The sequence below is a fragment of the Melospiza melodia genome, chromosome 14 (genome assembly GCF_035770615.1).
Source record: "Melospiza melodia melodia isolate bMelMel2 chromosome 14, bMelMel2.pri, whole genome shotgun sequence".
In the NCBI taxonomy this organism is placed as follows: Eukaryota; Metazoa; Chordata; class Aves; order Passeriformes; family Passerellidae; genus Melospiza; species Melospiza melodia.
The window spans coordinates 7,755,290-7,771,877 of NC_086207.1; positions in this window are offsets into that span (position 1 = coordinate 7,755,290).

The window sequence follows — 16,588 nt, forward strand, 5'->3', positions numbered from 1 at the left end:
GTCCCTATCACAGCACCTGACAAACAACCAGACAGAAAAGAACAGCAATAGTTCTTGCTAACTTTTGTTTGGCTATAAAGCACAAGAAGTGAAAACACTCTTCAGTCTTTACTGGCTTTGTGATTCATTTTATAAAAAAAGGTAAGACTGAGGCTTGCTTCAGTAGATAAAACATTAATCCTTTCACCTCTCCTTTCACCTCTAGGACAGATGTTTTGTCCAACACAAGCTCCTAAACAACCAGAATTTGGTGTTCTGCTTTGGGATAGCAGCTCATATCAGACTCAGCCTGAAGCTCTGACAGGCTGGGAATCCTCTCTCAGCCTGGGATGGGTGTGAGGCAGAAGGGCACAGGTTAATCACAATGCAACATAATGATGGTTTTGACCACATGCACAGGATGTGGTTATAAGAAGAAAGAGTCACAACTCTATTTCCACCATTACTCTGACCTGCACTGCCCTGGAACAGAAAAACTAAAAGAAGAAATAAAAAGAAAATTAAAATGTTGAAGCAACTATCATCACATTCTACCTCGAGAAATTTAGATTTCAAGTGCTGAGTGAGGCTGCGTGCATAAAGACCTGACAGTTGCAAAGATAAACTTTTTATATACATCAAAACTGGAATATACTCATGGAAAGCTTTCCAATGAAATCTTAACCACAAGCAGCCTCTGCACATTCTGAACTGTCTGTCAGCAAGAGAAAATTCACAATTTTGATCAGTGCTTAGCTTTTTGAAGACATCCACTCTGAACCATTCTCGATTCCATAAGCTATATGCCTTGTTTGTCAATGAGTCAGCTCCTGTTAATAAGTCATGCAAAATGATGCAGATTGAAGTTATGCAAAGAAAATTATCTTTCTTGAAACTACTGTGTTAGCTGATTTGCCTACTTAACATGTTATGACAGCTTCAAGATCTTGAAACTGTCTAGAGATATACACAAACCATTAAAAACTCCAAGAAAAGCTGCATTTGAAATAATAGCAAGTGTCAAAATATCTTGGAAAACGTAGGGCAATAAAATATTAATAACAAAACAGCTGTTTAACGGCAGCCTACTGAACATTTAAACATGTTGGTGTTATTTAAAAGTGAGGGTATGTCATATCTGGAAAATGATGAATGATTCCCTGTGGTTCTCCAAGATGCTTTAAGTACATATTTGGGAGGAAAAAGAAATAAAAATAAGAGAGAGGGAGGAAGGGAAAAGCCCTATTACCTATATTTAAATTTAACCAGCGTAGAAGTAAAAATGACAACTTAGCTATAAAGCTTTCTTTGTGCACTGACTCTTGATAGCCTTGACGAAAATAAGAACAAATAATGCCTTATTCTGATGTTAACATCTTTGTTACCTGTCAGTGGTTTTTGTTTATTGGTTGGTTCATTTTAAAATACCAAACCCAGAACAGCAGGCAGAAGAGACCCCCTATTATTCACATGTGTTGAATGAGCTCAAGTACATATCTGTGACCTCCAAGTCAGTGTCACAGATAGAAAATATAAAGTTCATATTATACCCTGAATATCTAGCTTACTCTGAAAGATTAAGGGTCATCAGAATAAATAGATTTTTTAATGGTGTCTAAATTTGGAAATATTTTAAATATGTAAAACCTTTTTAATAAACTACATGAAAAGTTTAAGCACTTCAAACTGAGCTGTAGTTGCAAAACATACAGGGCATAGAGTGCTTCCACTCCTGAAACAGGTTACCTCATCCTGGGTCTTACAGTTTGGTTTTCTGGACATTGAAAAAAAATTAAGAAAAAGATGAAGCTATACCCCTTTTTTTTTGAGTGCCATTTTCTTAATGAGAAATTGATGAATGATGACATCTGGCAAGAGAAAAAAAGCATATGGTCTAACTAGCTGTTTCTAGAGAGGTTAAAATCAGCTTTGCAATTTTCTGTGGTTGCCATTATGATTGACAGATCATCAAATAAATCACTCTTCTCCCCCTCTGTGCTGGTCCTCTGTACCATCAAAGACACCAGGGGGTAAATTTGCACTGTACTATATGAGGAATTAGACATGCAAGATCCATTAACATAAATGGGATTTTTGCACCTAATTCCCCACACATCATGCTGAAAAACGTCGCCGTAGGATATAATATTCATGTTTTCTTCTTTATTCTATTTATAATTTTTAATTATTAATTTCTAGCATAATTGGGTTCTTCTAAAGAAAATGAAATGCTTGGTGTGTTACCTAAAATACTGTTTAAGACCCCTTGGGCTTGGTGTATGACAGGGAGGGTGAAAATCCCCCAAAGGAAGGAGGGTGGAAGGGATTGTTGGTCCCACACTCAGATTGGCTCCTCAACAGGCAGAAACCAAACCTTACCTCAGCCCACCCATCCCATCCTTACCTCTGTCAAAAAGTAATCCAAATGGATACGACAGGTGAAAACTATAACAAAGTGAAGCTAACTAGAGCATCTCTGGCTCAATGGAATGGACAAAAAGATGTTGAATTTGAGATTTTTTTCCTTCATAATCCCTCAAACTGCCAAATAAAGGCAAGCTTTCTGGATGACTTAGATGCAGTCTGCTGCCATTTCTTTTGCATTCATTGGAAATTCTGAAACTGACTTATCCAATTTCAATCTGCATAAATTTTAAATCTCTCATTTTGATAAATGTGCAAATGATCAATTTGGGTTGCTCCACTCTTTTTTTTTTTCCCCCTCAGGAGCTTAATGGCTACAACGAAAAAGTTCAATTCCACTGCAGTGCCATAGAAATGAGATATGAAAAGCTGGTGCTCAGGACATGATTTGCTATCCCAAAAAGACTTCTGTGCAGAACAGAGAAAAATTTTATAAGGAAACAATGTCCTTCTTCACATTTCTATCTGAAACTGCCAAAAAAGCACTAGAGCTGTTGAGACTAGAATTGATACTCAACTCTTTGTCTACATAAAATCTGGGTGCTATTGTTCAAAGATTCAAGAAGAAGTGGTCCTTTACATTGATGGGTTCAAAAAGAGAAGATAATGGGCAAAACTTCAGGAACAAATTAACTAAAAAAAATTCATGCAGGAACATGGGGTAGGTTCAAGGGAAAAGAAAATTACATGAACAACATAAAATTGAGGCTGGGTTTGCCATCACACAGTTTAAGATCTGAATAACTGAGATAATATTAACAAATTGCCAGGTCAAACAAGTAATTTGTTGCCTTTGTTAGAGGCTGTAGAGAAACCAAGGCCAAGAATGGTGTGTCATTACAGATGATGGCAATGAAGATGAAGCAAACCAGGGAGACATTCCATTGAGGGAGATTTTAACATAATGGGCAAAAGGACAAGTCCCAAACTGGATTGAAGATCTGAACAAGGATTGTCTTTTTGAAAAGGTGAGGGAGAAGAGGGAGAAGTGCTGTCATATTGACTGCCTTATTTGTTTTGGCTATGATTAATTTTGAAAAAAAAAGCAATGAAACACACCAGAGACAGAAAAAAACACTGCATAAAAGAGGAAAGGTCAGGTTGGGAGTGTTAGTTTCACAACCTATTCAACATATTTCAGTGTGAAAGATACAATTTTAAACTATTAGATAATATTTAGATCTTGATTTCCAGTGTTTGCTGCCACCTTTTCTTCCATACTTTTGGAATTCAATTGAAATTTGAATTTTTAAAAAGTGCAAATTCAAACTCTAGACAAAGCATGTTCCTGTAAGAACAATGTGAACACAGAGTATATTGCTACCTTGGTCCTTTCTGACAAAGCCTGGCAAGCAGTCCCTCTGTTCCTTACAAGTCTGTTTTATAAAACAGGCTTGTTTTGAACAAGTATTTTTGTAAGAAACACCTGTGTCTGTAATGATTCCTATAAACTGTCCTGCTTACTGGTTAATCTAACAGCTTTGCACATCACTTCAGCAAACAGAGAAAGGGAACCTGCACCCTTTTGCTTCTTGTATGACAAGTTTTTATACAAGAATATATTTTCAGAGAATATAATGGAGCTTTTCATACTTTCTTTTTCTTAAGATTTTCATTTCCTTTTGCTTTTCAGGAGCATTGATTGACAAAAAAAATCAATGGTATAGTTCATGCTTACAGCCTCTTCTCTATCCGGTCCCCTCATATCTGACATAACCAATTATCCAAACAATGCTACCACCACCTTCATTTCTGCTGAACTATACATACTTCTTTCAATCACTCCTGAAATTACTGAGTGGGAGCTTTTCTGGATGGCTTTTAAAATGGATATGCTCATATAGGTCATCATTTCTCTCAGTTTCATTAGTTTGCATTTTTCTGTGATGAACAGAACTTGAATTGACAGCTACATTTTTAATGTTTCCTGAACTCTGTTTTCATTTTTGTAACAGCTTATGTGCTGAAGCTGAATTCCCTCTGAACATGCTTTCTGTTTGCTACTGCTGGATTACAATGAACATAATTAATAAAACAGCACTAGGAAACTCCAACAGTGTGTCAAATGTGGGACATGACAAACGGAGTCAAATAGATTCACTTTTATATTTATTGCTTGATAAAATGCCCAACAAGTTACCAGAGATGGTGCCAAGAGATTAAATCTTCTTGTTAATAGCATAGAAAAATCAATGTTACCTTCAAGAGATTGCTGATAAAAGATTATAGAAATATTTTATTTTCTGGGTGACAACTATGCCTGCTGCCCTTTTATTTTAGATTCTTTATTAAGAGATTCAAAATACTCTCAGTGATGTAATTCCTGTAATTTTTTTATTTTTATGGATTCAAGTTTATGAGTTTATTTGTGCCTATTCCTTTGGGGGAATGAGTTTCCTGGCACTTTGAAAAATTTGATTTCCAACAAGGGCACAAAATACATATACCATGCAGGAATCATTAATGATGTAGGCATGATTAGGTTAATTTGCATGTAGGTATGCAAAATATATATGTATGTGTAATCTAAATGTTGCCTTCATTGTGGTTTCCACTTATTTTCTCCTGAATAAAACCAGATAAGTTGCCCAGATATTCAGCATTAAATGTATATTTAGTCCCTTTCTAAACACCAAAGGAAAACTGTGAAGTCACCTGTGCATGGAGGTGCACTCTGAGGGCACTGTATGAAAATGGCATTTACCATGCAGCTCATCTCATACATCTCAAAGGAACTGTCTGCCTGCAAAGTTTAGGAAATTGTGGCCTTCAGCATCTTCATGCTGTAATAACAAAGCTTGTGGTTTTATTGCAGGCTAGTTGAGTAGATGAACAATACATCCCTTAAAATGCCAAATGAAGCTGCTATTTCCCAAGCATTGTTGTTCTCTAAATCTGATTCCAGCTCCCTTATCTACCGTGCTTTCCTCTAAGCAGATTATAATTGATCAGACTTATCAGTAATGTGGGATCTTCAGTTTATTATTTCATGAGCTCATGCTGAAAGGGTTTTTCCCCTGCTCCAAACTGAGAACATTTTATATGGGCTGCTGATGGTAGCACTGACCACTTCTCAGCTATCTCAGTGCAGATTAACATCTCATTTGTTCTCCCACTTTTGCCTCAAGGTCTCTCAGTGCTGTTACTGCACAGTCATTTCCTCTCAGCTCTGTGAGTTTCCATTTTCCCCAATGAACTTTCCTGTGTTCGTTATGAAATTTTACTAAGATAATCTTTCAACAAGATAAACAAAGGAACAAATAATCTTTTTTTTTTCAATTCCTTGAACAGGGATGCTGAAAAGGAAGAGCCTAAAAATCACCATATGAGCTATGTAATAGCATTTTTTTCTCTTTATCAGAGGAGGCACATTTTTGACAAGCTGCTTAAGTAGTTTCATAAATATTTTTATCATAATTTATGTTGGTAAAACACCCAAAACAATTTTCTTCAAATGAATTGCAGCCAATGCTGTAATTACAGCCAGTCAGAAGGGCAAGTAGAATTTATTGTTGCTTTCATTACAGTGACATGAAAGATACTGTTCTTCATTGTTCAGAATCATTTTGTCTCCATATTTATATTTACGCTCTAGAATATTCCTACCTCATAAAATCCTAAACCAAACTAATCCATTGAAAATATACTAAAAAAATGTCAGCATGATTACTGCCTATATTATGAATACCATGGATCTGTTTCCTTATAAGACTGATGAAGAAACTTGATATATCTGATGAAGATAGCTAAAGATTCTAAATCTTTAATTTTTTATTAAAACCTCTTAATTGCTAATTGACATTATTCACCAATTTCTCTCAAATTGTGCACTGACTAATGAATGAGGGAATCTTCCCACATCCTATGGGCAATTACCACACTGCAGATACTCAGTCCTTCATATCCTTGCTTTGATAATCCATAATCTGAAACTGCAAGGCTTGCATGGGACAGGACCATTTTATGCCTCTAAGTTATAGACTCGCACTACTATGGCTTTTTGCAGGAAAACTGTGGGAGAAACCTGCCATGAAGTTAAAATTATTGGAGAAATGCAGCTTTTCTTTGGTGGTTTGCTGCTTTATTCCACACCTGAATACAGAGAAAACAGAATCATACGTAGATCTGTGCCTAAAACTTAGCAAGATAAAATAGGCAGACTTCTTTTGAACAATTATCAAGGATGCTGAGATGCAACCAATCATCAAAAACTACCCCAACAGCAAACAGTAGTAATTGACTTTAAATTGATTTTTAAAGGTGAGATATTTAAATTAAGTACCTCACTTAATTATAGATTTCTTTCAAGACCGATAAGCAAAAGAAATATGGCTAAATTATTTCCCATATTCAGGTTTTACATGAATATGTTACACAAATACTACGAATAATGTTGTGTTCAAGATATTATAGTAAATCTAATTTCTCTTAATTTCATTCATAATAATACTTGAATTTCTGAGGTGAATATAAACCCCATAGATAATAAAAAAGTAGATTTGTGCTTAATTTTTGAGTAAAACATAATACTTTTTTAAAAATCGAGAAACTCTCATGCAATACTGACATGAACAAGAGGTTAGCTTAGAATGAATGTACAAATTTACTCATGCCACAAATCTGCCTATGTTGTTAATTTTGTAAAACAAACAAAACCCACAGCCTAGTGCAGGACAGAACCTGTTTCATGTTCCACATGAGGGTATTGCAAGTTCACAAAATGAGTGGTTTTATTTCTTAGACCCTCCTACACAACAGCTGTGCAAGACTGAAACTTGCCCAACAGAAACAGAAGTTGTTTTGTTATCATGGTTGTGAAGAATGAGTTGGAAATGTGAACACCTATGTCTCAAACAACTAAAAGAAAATAAATCCATAATATTCAAATCATGATTTCATACCTCTTTATAGTTCACAGACATTTGTCTCCTATTTGAGTACACAGGATTATCTGTGCAGAGGAAGGATCTGATTTTGTCTCACTAAATCCTGTACTTAAAAAACAGGAAAGGAGGAAAGATTCTGACCAAAAAATATGGAGAATATTACCTTAAATGTGTTAGGAGGCCCTGACCTTTCAGACTTGGTTAAAGAATGGACAAAATGTCAAGCAACATTTAAAGGAAGCTGAGAACTCCAGACAGGGCAGCTGGCAAGGATAAATCCAACATCAATGATAAAGACAAAGGTCAGAGGGCAAATATATGAAAATTACTTTGTACAAGTGAGGACAACAATACTGTCACATCTGTCAGTTCTTCAGAGCGTCTGAATAATAATTTCCCTTGGATCAGGACCCAAATGAGCCTTATAATATGAGACTGTAATTCCCCTTTGGGTAAAAAACCCTTTAAACAGAATGATAGCCTAAAGATTACTGGAGCATCACTCGGTCACACAGAGGAGCCACACTGCAGACACTCACAGTGATGACCAGACCGACCTCAAAATGAAACAGGCGATGCAGGACAGACAGACACAAAGAGCTTCAGCAAATAAATTATTCAAAGTCATCAGAGCTGGAAGACCAAAGTGTTTCCTCTCTGAGTTTGGGTATATACAGGCAGGTGAAAAAGTTCTTTGCTGTGACAGAAGCTTTTAGCTCAGGACTAGTTGAAGTGTGCATAACCCTTCTCTGCAGCAGACTGTAAGCACAAGAGAAGGGAGAGATGTGTAATCTGCATCTGTACTCAAAAGATTAAAAAGCAGGAGCCTAGAAAGCTTAAAGTATTACTGTGGTGCAGCTAATGCAAAATCAATGGCAGCAAAACACCTCAGAGCTTGGGTGATGCAGGAGTCTGGCTGGGGGAGAGGTCCCACGAGCTGGGCAGGGAAATAACTCCTGATGTGATATTTGTCCCTGTGAAACAGTCCAGAACCTTTGTAATATTGTGGGGTGTTCACAAAAGGAGATGAGCATCGAGCTTTAAATAAATGTCATTTAGAAGACTGCACACATTCAGTGCTTGGATCAAAATTTTTCCACTGACTGAAATGGGAATATATCAAAATAAGGACATGAATTACAATAATAAATATTTCTTTTTTTCTGAGCTCCATAGCAAGATAAAAGCTCTATGTCTGATATATTTGCCTTTCTACATTTGTTTTTGCATTTCCCATATCTGATGGCAAAGCGCACACACACACACTGTGCAGCAAAACAATCCATATTCATATCTGAGAGTGCATTATGTAATTCTGTCTTCAGATAATATAACTGTAATGTGAAGTGAAAAGTGCTGAATAAATTACTTATCCTGATAAGTGTTTCTCTGTAAATGAAAGTCTAAAGGCACCACAACAGTAGGGGTAGCATTCAGGCTGAAATAAGAATTGGAATTGTACAGAGTATTTTCACCATCCTGGTGGCAATGAAATGGGACTGCTCAGTGTACAACACATCCTTAATATTGTTTCCAAAAGAAAAAACCCTGATAATCTAAGATTCCTGGTGAGTGTGTAACATTCAGCCAGGATTTATCATGGCCATAACGGATGGTAACACACTCACAATGATTCTGTTATGGAACTCTAACCTCAGAGTCACAACACTTCCCCTGCAATAGCAGTGCAATCCACGAATCAGGGAAAAGCATTTGACATTCATTTGTTAAATAACCTGTTTCTGAAATGGAACAATGGGTCAAGATGAGTCAATTACTATTTGCACATTTACCCAGCTGTGTGACAGCTGTAGCCACAGGTAGAGCACGCACAAAGGCAGCTGAGAGTGGAAAAACAACCTGAGAATTGCCACAGCCATCTCTGCTTTGCTCTGTGCCATCCTCCATCCTACTCCTCCCCAATGCCAGGGAGCTTGAACAGTGTGGCAAAGTGTTATTATTTCACTGAGTAAAGCAGTGCATTGCTGAAATTACCCTCCCCAGAGTGAGCGCCAGAGGGGCTGAGGAGTAGTTTGAATTTTCTGTGATTGTACACGCTGCCCTTGGCTCAGCTTGTAATGAGCTTTCCCTCTGGAGAGGGCAAATCCCCAGGGCTTGGGGCAGAAGAGTGAATAGAGAAGGGTGTTGCTTCATGTTCATGTTAGTACAGGGCTGTGTTTTGAGGAGAGGGCTGTAAAATTAAAGAGAAATTGAGAGGTAAAAGGGGAAAACTAAAAGAGGGAAAAGAGAAGACAATAGGAAAGTGAGAAACGATAGGAAAAAAAGCACCAAGGAATGAAATACTGGCAGTAGCAAGGAAGCAACAGGATAAAGTTACTCTTCAGTTACTGTTTTACATGGTTCTGTTTACCTAAAGCACAGAGATGAAACATAAAGTGATTAACAGCCAACAGAGTAAAGAATATTTGTTGCCATCTATCAATGTGGAAAGTAAATTCCAGTTCATGTAGAAGGAAACATCAAACTTTCTAGCATTTAAAAAGTCAAGGTTAGATTATTTTAAATTAAATTTTAAATTCAGGTGAAATTTATAATTTGTTGAACAGCTGCTGACATTTTTGTTTTTCCTCAGACTCCCAGAGAAGCTAGAAGGCTTTATCTCAAAGTAGAGAGGGAGAACAGGAATCAAATTATTCCTGAACAGAGGAATACATAAAAACATTCAACCTGTGATGTCCCTTGGTTCAGATCTCAATCTTAGCCTTCAAATCAGCACAACCCATTGTCACTGAGGAGAAGATATGGAATAGGAAGACAAATCACACAGGTATGTGTGGGGAAGCAGCAAACCTAGCAAAGAACATTTCTAGATGAACTAACAACCCTTCATGAATAATAAATACCAGGATGCAGCCATCCAGGTTATTTCTGTCACCAGTTTCTTTGTGTAGTGCTTTATATCAACAGAAAGTTATTTTTAAATACTTGCACAGTGTTTCTTCTTTGGTGGTGTTTTACACACATGCAGATTAAACAAATCAGATATGGAAAAGGACAGGAAACTCATTCGTCTGTGGCCATAGAGGTCTGGTTATTTTAAATACCATTGTAATTTGAATTATAGTAAGGTTAAGAGTGGGATTCTGAACAATTCTTGATAAACAACAGTGATCATTTCATCTTAATGTCAGGCAAATTTCATCCTAATGATTCAAATATCTTTTTGCTTTAGAACCTGTATTACTCTTAAAAGAAGCACCTGTATTGCTCTTAAAGGTATTCCTCTTAAAACAGGCCTCTGACACTAGGGGTGAAGCTCTGAAGAGCTACCTCAAGATCACAGCAGACAAGACTTACATGATTAAGCGTTGGAGTGCTTGAAAAAATCCATATTACAAATTATCAAAGACAGGATAACAATAAACACCCATGGGCAATGGGGTGACATTTGTCACCCAATGTCAGAGTGCCCGTCCTTCCTTCTTGTGCACCAAGCCACAGCTGAAACTGCAGCCAAGGGTTTATTGTCAAGCTGACATTTCCTTTCCTTTACTTACCTAACAGAACAACTGAACGCCTCAGGAAAATCTTATTAAATAAAGACCCTGGTCTTAGATTTTGCAATAATACTCACAGAATGCCAGTGGGTCAATCACATCACCACTGATAATTTTATATAAAATACTGATTAAACATCAACCCTACACAAGTATTATACCTAAAGTCAGCTAATTTTTTTTTGTTTGTTCCTTCATTCTTCCACCAATCCTAAAGAGGAAGATCTGCTTAGAGCAAACTGTTTCAGGCTGCAGCCCCATCTCAAACACTGGCAGTCCCTGCTAATCACTCTAAGTGCATCCCTGATTTGTTTACCAGGGAAACTGCCACTTGTCAGACAGCTCTCAGTGCTGTTGTTTACACGCTGCAGATGTAATCATGATGTGACCATGCCAATGTGACAGCAGCAAAGTGTCCGAGCTCCTCTGAGGAGATGAGATGACAGGGGACAGAACAGACCTGCACAGCTGACAATTCCTGACACTGAACATAGGTTGTTGATTTTAGCCATTATTTTTTCAGTTTTACATAATATCCCTTTGGTGACTTATAAATATTATCAAGGAGGAGAGCCCACCTCATTTCACAGAGCTGTGGCTCACACAACAAAAGCTGTCAAAGCAGAGCCAAAGAGAGGGAGGGCCTTTGGAGATGGCATTTTGTCCTGCCTGGTGATTTCATGAGTCCACCATGCCCTATGGCAGGTAAAGATGCATTTCTACTGAAATGGGGAGTGGACAAGAGGACAAAGATATCTTTTATTTCTCTTCACCTAATCTTCATTAAGGAAAAATTAATTTAATTTCAAAGCAAACATGCTGACTTAGATACTTTCTCAAACTGGCATGCCACCATCCCTTCAAAATTTTGCAAGAACAAAGAGTCCTATCTGAACCAATTCGACTGCAAACAGGAAAAGGAGAGAGATGTGGAAGACAACATAAACCTGTACAATTATTTTTCAGGGCTACACAATAAATTTTAAAAACCTAGCAATTAACATTAATTTTCACTCTGTAAAAGCACCTTGTTACAGCTTAAACAGCTTGTTAATATTTATTGTGACAGTGGTTTGATGCCAACCTATTGCTGCAATTCAGAAAATGCTGTAATACAAAGTCCCTTCAGGGGTGTGGGGCACAGCTGGTTCTGAATCCCAACTCAACCCCAGTGACCCCTTTGGGCTCCACCTTGCCCTTCACAGAAAATGCTCAGCTGGGGAAAAGGAGGAGTGGGACGTGATGACCTCTGAGTCCCCATTTTGAGCTACATCTTATCTGCAGATATCAAAGAAAGGATTTCAAATGTTTTATGCTCTCCAACTGTATTTTGAAGCATATTGACTTTTTCTACTTTTTAAAGAGAATTTGCATACATGCTAAATTCAGCATACAAACAAGAATTTGAGGAATAAGCTTAATGGCTTTTTCCATAATGCCCACAGTTTTCCATTACTAAAATGCAAGTTAGTCAAACTTCTAGGGGAAGGTGTCCCTGCCCATGGCAGAGGGGTCGGAACGAAATAATTTTTAAGGTCTTTTCCAGCCCAAGCAATTCTATGATTTTAATCCACCATTCCAACTTACATTAAACAAAACTCAAAATAAGTACATTAAACTTACATTAAGCAAAACCCAAAAATGTATATGATTTAAAATAGCTTAATAATTGCCACTTGTGTCCATCCAGAAACTTGACACCCACATGTATATATAAAACACAGCCACGAAATCACACTATGAATTAATTTTATCTCCTTCAGTCCTCTTAACATGAGGTCATCAGGAGAAGGAAGTTTAACACAGATGCTTAAACTGCACCTGGATTGGATAGTAGATCACAAAAATTTCCACCCCATCCTAAATTCTCCACTGCTGAGAGGGTCAGAAAAGATAAAAAGGCTTGAAAAGTCACATGAAGTACTAAAGCAAGTCTAAAGTAGTGTTAACTGGAGATTTTTGTTGAGTGTTGTCCTGGCCCCCTCACCCCACTCCCTGCAGGTGTTTTCTGTGAGTGCTCAGGCAGTTTGTGCTGGTTATTAGCACTTGCACAGAGCACAGATATGGGTACCTACACTCTGTGAGGGCTTGGGGACATTTTGTGCCTGGATTCTGGGGTTACCTCCAGGGAACACAGAAGGAAATTGGACACGTTTGGTTTGGTGCTCTTTGCTGCTTAAGCTGATGTCCAACAAGCAGATCACTGCCACAACATCAGAGCTGCTGCTGCAAATGCCACTGGCTGGGGAGTCAGATATTCACCACAGTTGTGGGAACCCAGAACATCCCTCTGGCTGTCCTGGACTTCAGAACCCCTGCCAGGGGGCTCAGAAACCATGGCACAGAGCCCAAAACACCTGTGGGTTTGATTATGACCCATGGAGCAAATTACCAACCTTAGATGAAGATCAGCAAGCCACAACAGTTTAAGTGGAATATTAGTGAAGTTATCACAGGGTGGAAAAGTAGATTTTGGGGTTTTTGGTGTGGGGGCTCAGGAGGCAAAATGGAGGGAACTGGGTGTGTCCAGCTTTCTCCTTCTTCTTCTTGGCCTCCATCTTCTGCTGTGATCTTGGCACTTACAGATTGGTCTAGAGTAGAAGCTCACTGTCTAACATAGGTGATATGTAGTGGTAAACACTGTACACATAGTTTTTAGTATAAAGACATAACAACGCCCCTGGGGCAGGCAGAGTGCCTGGAACTGTCCTGCTGGATGGACCTTGGCAGGGCAGGAGAAAGAATTTTACAGATAAGACTCAATAAACAACCTCGAGACCCAGAACTGGAGATCTCCGACTCATTCTTCAAGCACTCAGGCTGGGAAAAGAGACTTTTAACAATCTTGGGGTCACAGTGACCCAGAAAGACCCTGAGACACTGTCACTGCCTGTCCCAGACCAGCTCAAAAACAAACAGGAGGGCTGCTTCTCCCAGCTTCTGGTGCTGCTGTGGTCATGCACTCAGTGGCTGGGCTAAGAGCTTGAATCAGAAATAGGTGCCAAATTGGTGTCACATCGTCTCACCAAGTCTCTCAGGGAGGAATGGTTGCCTGCAGAACGTTTCATTCCACAAGAAGAATGAGTAATGCAGCAGGGAGGAAAAACAAAGAACAGAAGGCAAGCTCTCCCTCTCTGAACGGGGGCACCGTGTTGTCATTAATGACTAACACCAGAAAGTGTCTGGAAAAGCTGCAACAATAAGCATAAGGGAAACTGAAGCAATCACATCACACTTTCACAGCTATAAAATCTCTCTGACATGCTTGGCAAGGAAGTTTGGTGTGAAGGGACTAGTATATGCAGGATGTAGTAGCAGAAGATAAAGAATGAAAAAAGCCTCTGCATTTGTTGATTAATCACAAGCTTGTCCTTGAGTTCCCTTCAAACTTTTGACCATGACAAAAAAATTTTTAAAAAATTATCCAAGGAAAGAGAATGACACCATATTCTGAGAGTGAAACAAATCTGACAAATCTGTAGCAATATTCTGTGTATTGCCCTACATGACTGGATGAAATTAGGGGCTGTCAAAGTCAGTAACTAAGTCCAGCAGCAATTTGAGACAGATGGATCTTGTGGAGAAAACCTGAGCATCCTCAAAATGCTCTGCTCTATTCAGCAGTTAGGTTGTTGCAACTGGGAATAGAAACTTAAAAATAGAAGAAACTTTCATTTGAAGAAGCTGGAAGTCTTAACTAAAAGCCTGGAATCTCAAAAGCAGCATTTTTTGCTTGAAACGCATAAAAATTTTGGTACCTATGGATAAAACTTGGCTTTTTCCATGAGCATTGTGCCACATTTGTATGTTGTAGCAATAATATTCCGCTTTGGAATTCTGATTCTTTGCCTAAAAGAAAGCCATTCTCCACATAAAACCATATTTTGTAAAGACTGTGTAAGGCCCATGAAGTATCCCTTTTTTGTAGCTGGACAAATTTCCATGAAGCAAAGAGATATTTGGGGTAGCTGATAACTGCATTGAAAGAAATGCCAGGGCAGAAACTCACTGTATATTGACAGTATCAGGCAGGGCTACACCTTGTTCCTCTTTGTTTTGTTCCTCACACAAACAATTTGGGCAAAATTATCAAGAAATGAAATGGAATTTTTTTCCCATTTATTTTTATTTTCTGTACTGCAGTTAATTTAGAAAAACATTTTCTAAGGTATGCCCTAAAATTTCTCAGAGCTACCAGGGAGTAATTTCCTCAGCCTAATCTCCTCCACAAGATTGTAAAAACTGTAGGATAAAAGGGGAACTGTGGCGATTTACCTACTAATTAGTTGCTCTTATTAAGAGGAGCGAGATAATTGATTTTCGGATGCACTACCCCTTATTAAGACCTAATTTAACTGTATATCAAAGACTAATTAAATGGCATTACTCCATCTCACTGATGAGTTTTGATGCTTGGTGAATAGATTTGGGTGAAAAATGAACACTCAGTAATAGATTTCTAATTCACACAGATAACTATGAACTGAGAAGCTGAGCAAAGGGAATTTTGCATTATCTAAAACTAACACATTTTTTGGTATTCCTTTACATGGGTAGTCTGAAATGAAAAAAATAAAACATTTAAACACCTGCTGAGAACTACAGGGAAAAGGAAAGACAATGAAAAGGCTCTCTGTGTAAAGTGGTTATTTAAACATTTAGGTAATTTTCTTACAGTGAGGAATTAAATTTGTGAAAAGACTATGTTCTTCCATGTGTATTCATCTGTTTATTCTGAAGAGCTGTGTAGCTACATAAAAGGATGACAAAAAATATATACTATTTATTTGTGCCATTTTTTAAAAGCATTTAAAGAAAACAGACTTCAGAATTATTTGAATTTCTGATTATTCCAATACCTTGCAACATTGAAACTTTATTTAGTGCTGAAAAGGAATGAAGAGACTGAATTACATGCCTCCAATTCCTTGAAATAGTCTGCAAGTTAAAATAAATATGAAATAAGAAAAGATTAAGTTGCTTTTGTGCAAAGGAATGGCAGGGACTGAGTTTACTAATAAATCCTTCAATATTCATTTAAATGAAATCATCTGTCCTAAAATAATTCCTTTAGCAATCCAGTGTCTGGTTTAATAAAAAACAACTTACAGTAAATTTGAGTGTGTAAAGGAAATAAATGCAAAGCTTTAATCCCATCAATCTACCCTCTAAATAAAATGTTTTGTCCTCCAGACAGAATTGCTCTGACAATACAAACTCATCGTTCTATTTAATCTCTCAGGTCATGGCCCCAGAGATTATGATGAGCTGTCTCTCAAAGCCACACTGTGCTGCAGTACAACATCTCTTGGATAAATCACAGGATCCTCACCCAAAAAACCAAAGACTTCACTACAGCTCTGGGGTGTATTTGCTTGTTTCTATTGGTTTCCTTCACTGGCAAGAACATAACTGCATATGGGAGCATCAGTCATGTGTCACTTCTCCATTCATTTTGGGCCGAGGTGTGACATACAAAAACAACAATCTATAGCTTTTAGACATTTAAAGAAACTGTAGAGACTGAGGGTTATTCACTTGAAACTAAAACTTGAAGGTATAAAGTTATGCGGTATTAGCTGAAGGATATTTACACATTAATTATTCTTCTACTAATTCAAGTAGAAATAGCAATACTGTAAAGGAAAACAAATATTTATTTCAGCATTTGCACAAATCATATTTATAAATAGATATGCAAGCAAACTATTTATGTAAACATTCCCTAAAGAACCCTGGGTATGACCAGCCTTGCAGCCAAGCTATACATGGAAGATTTTT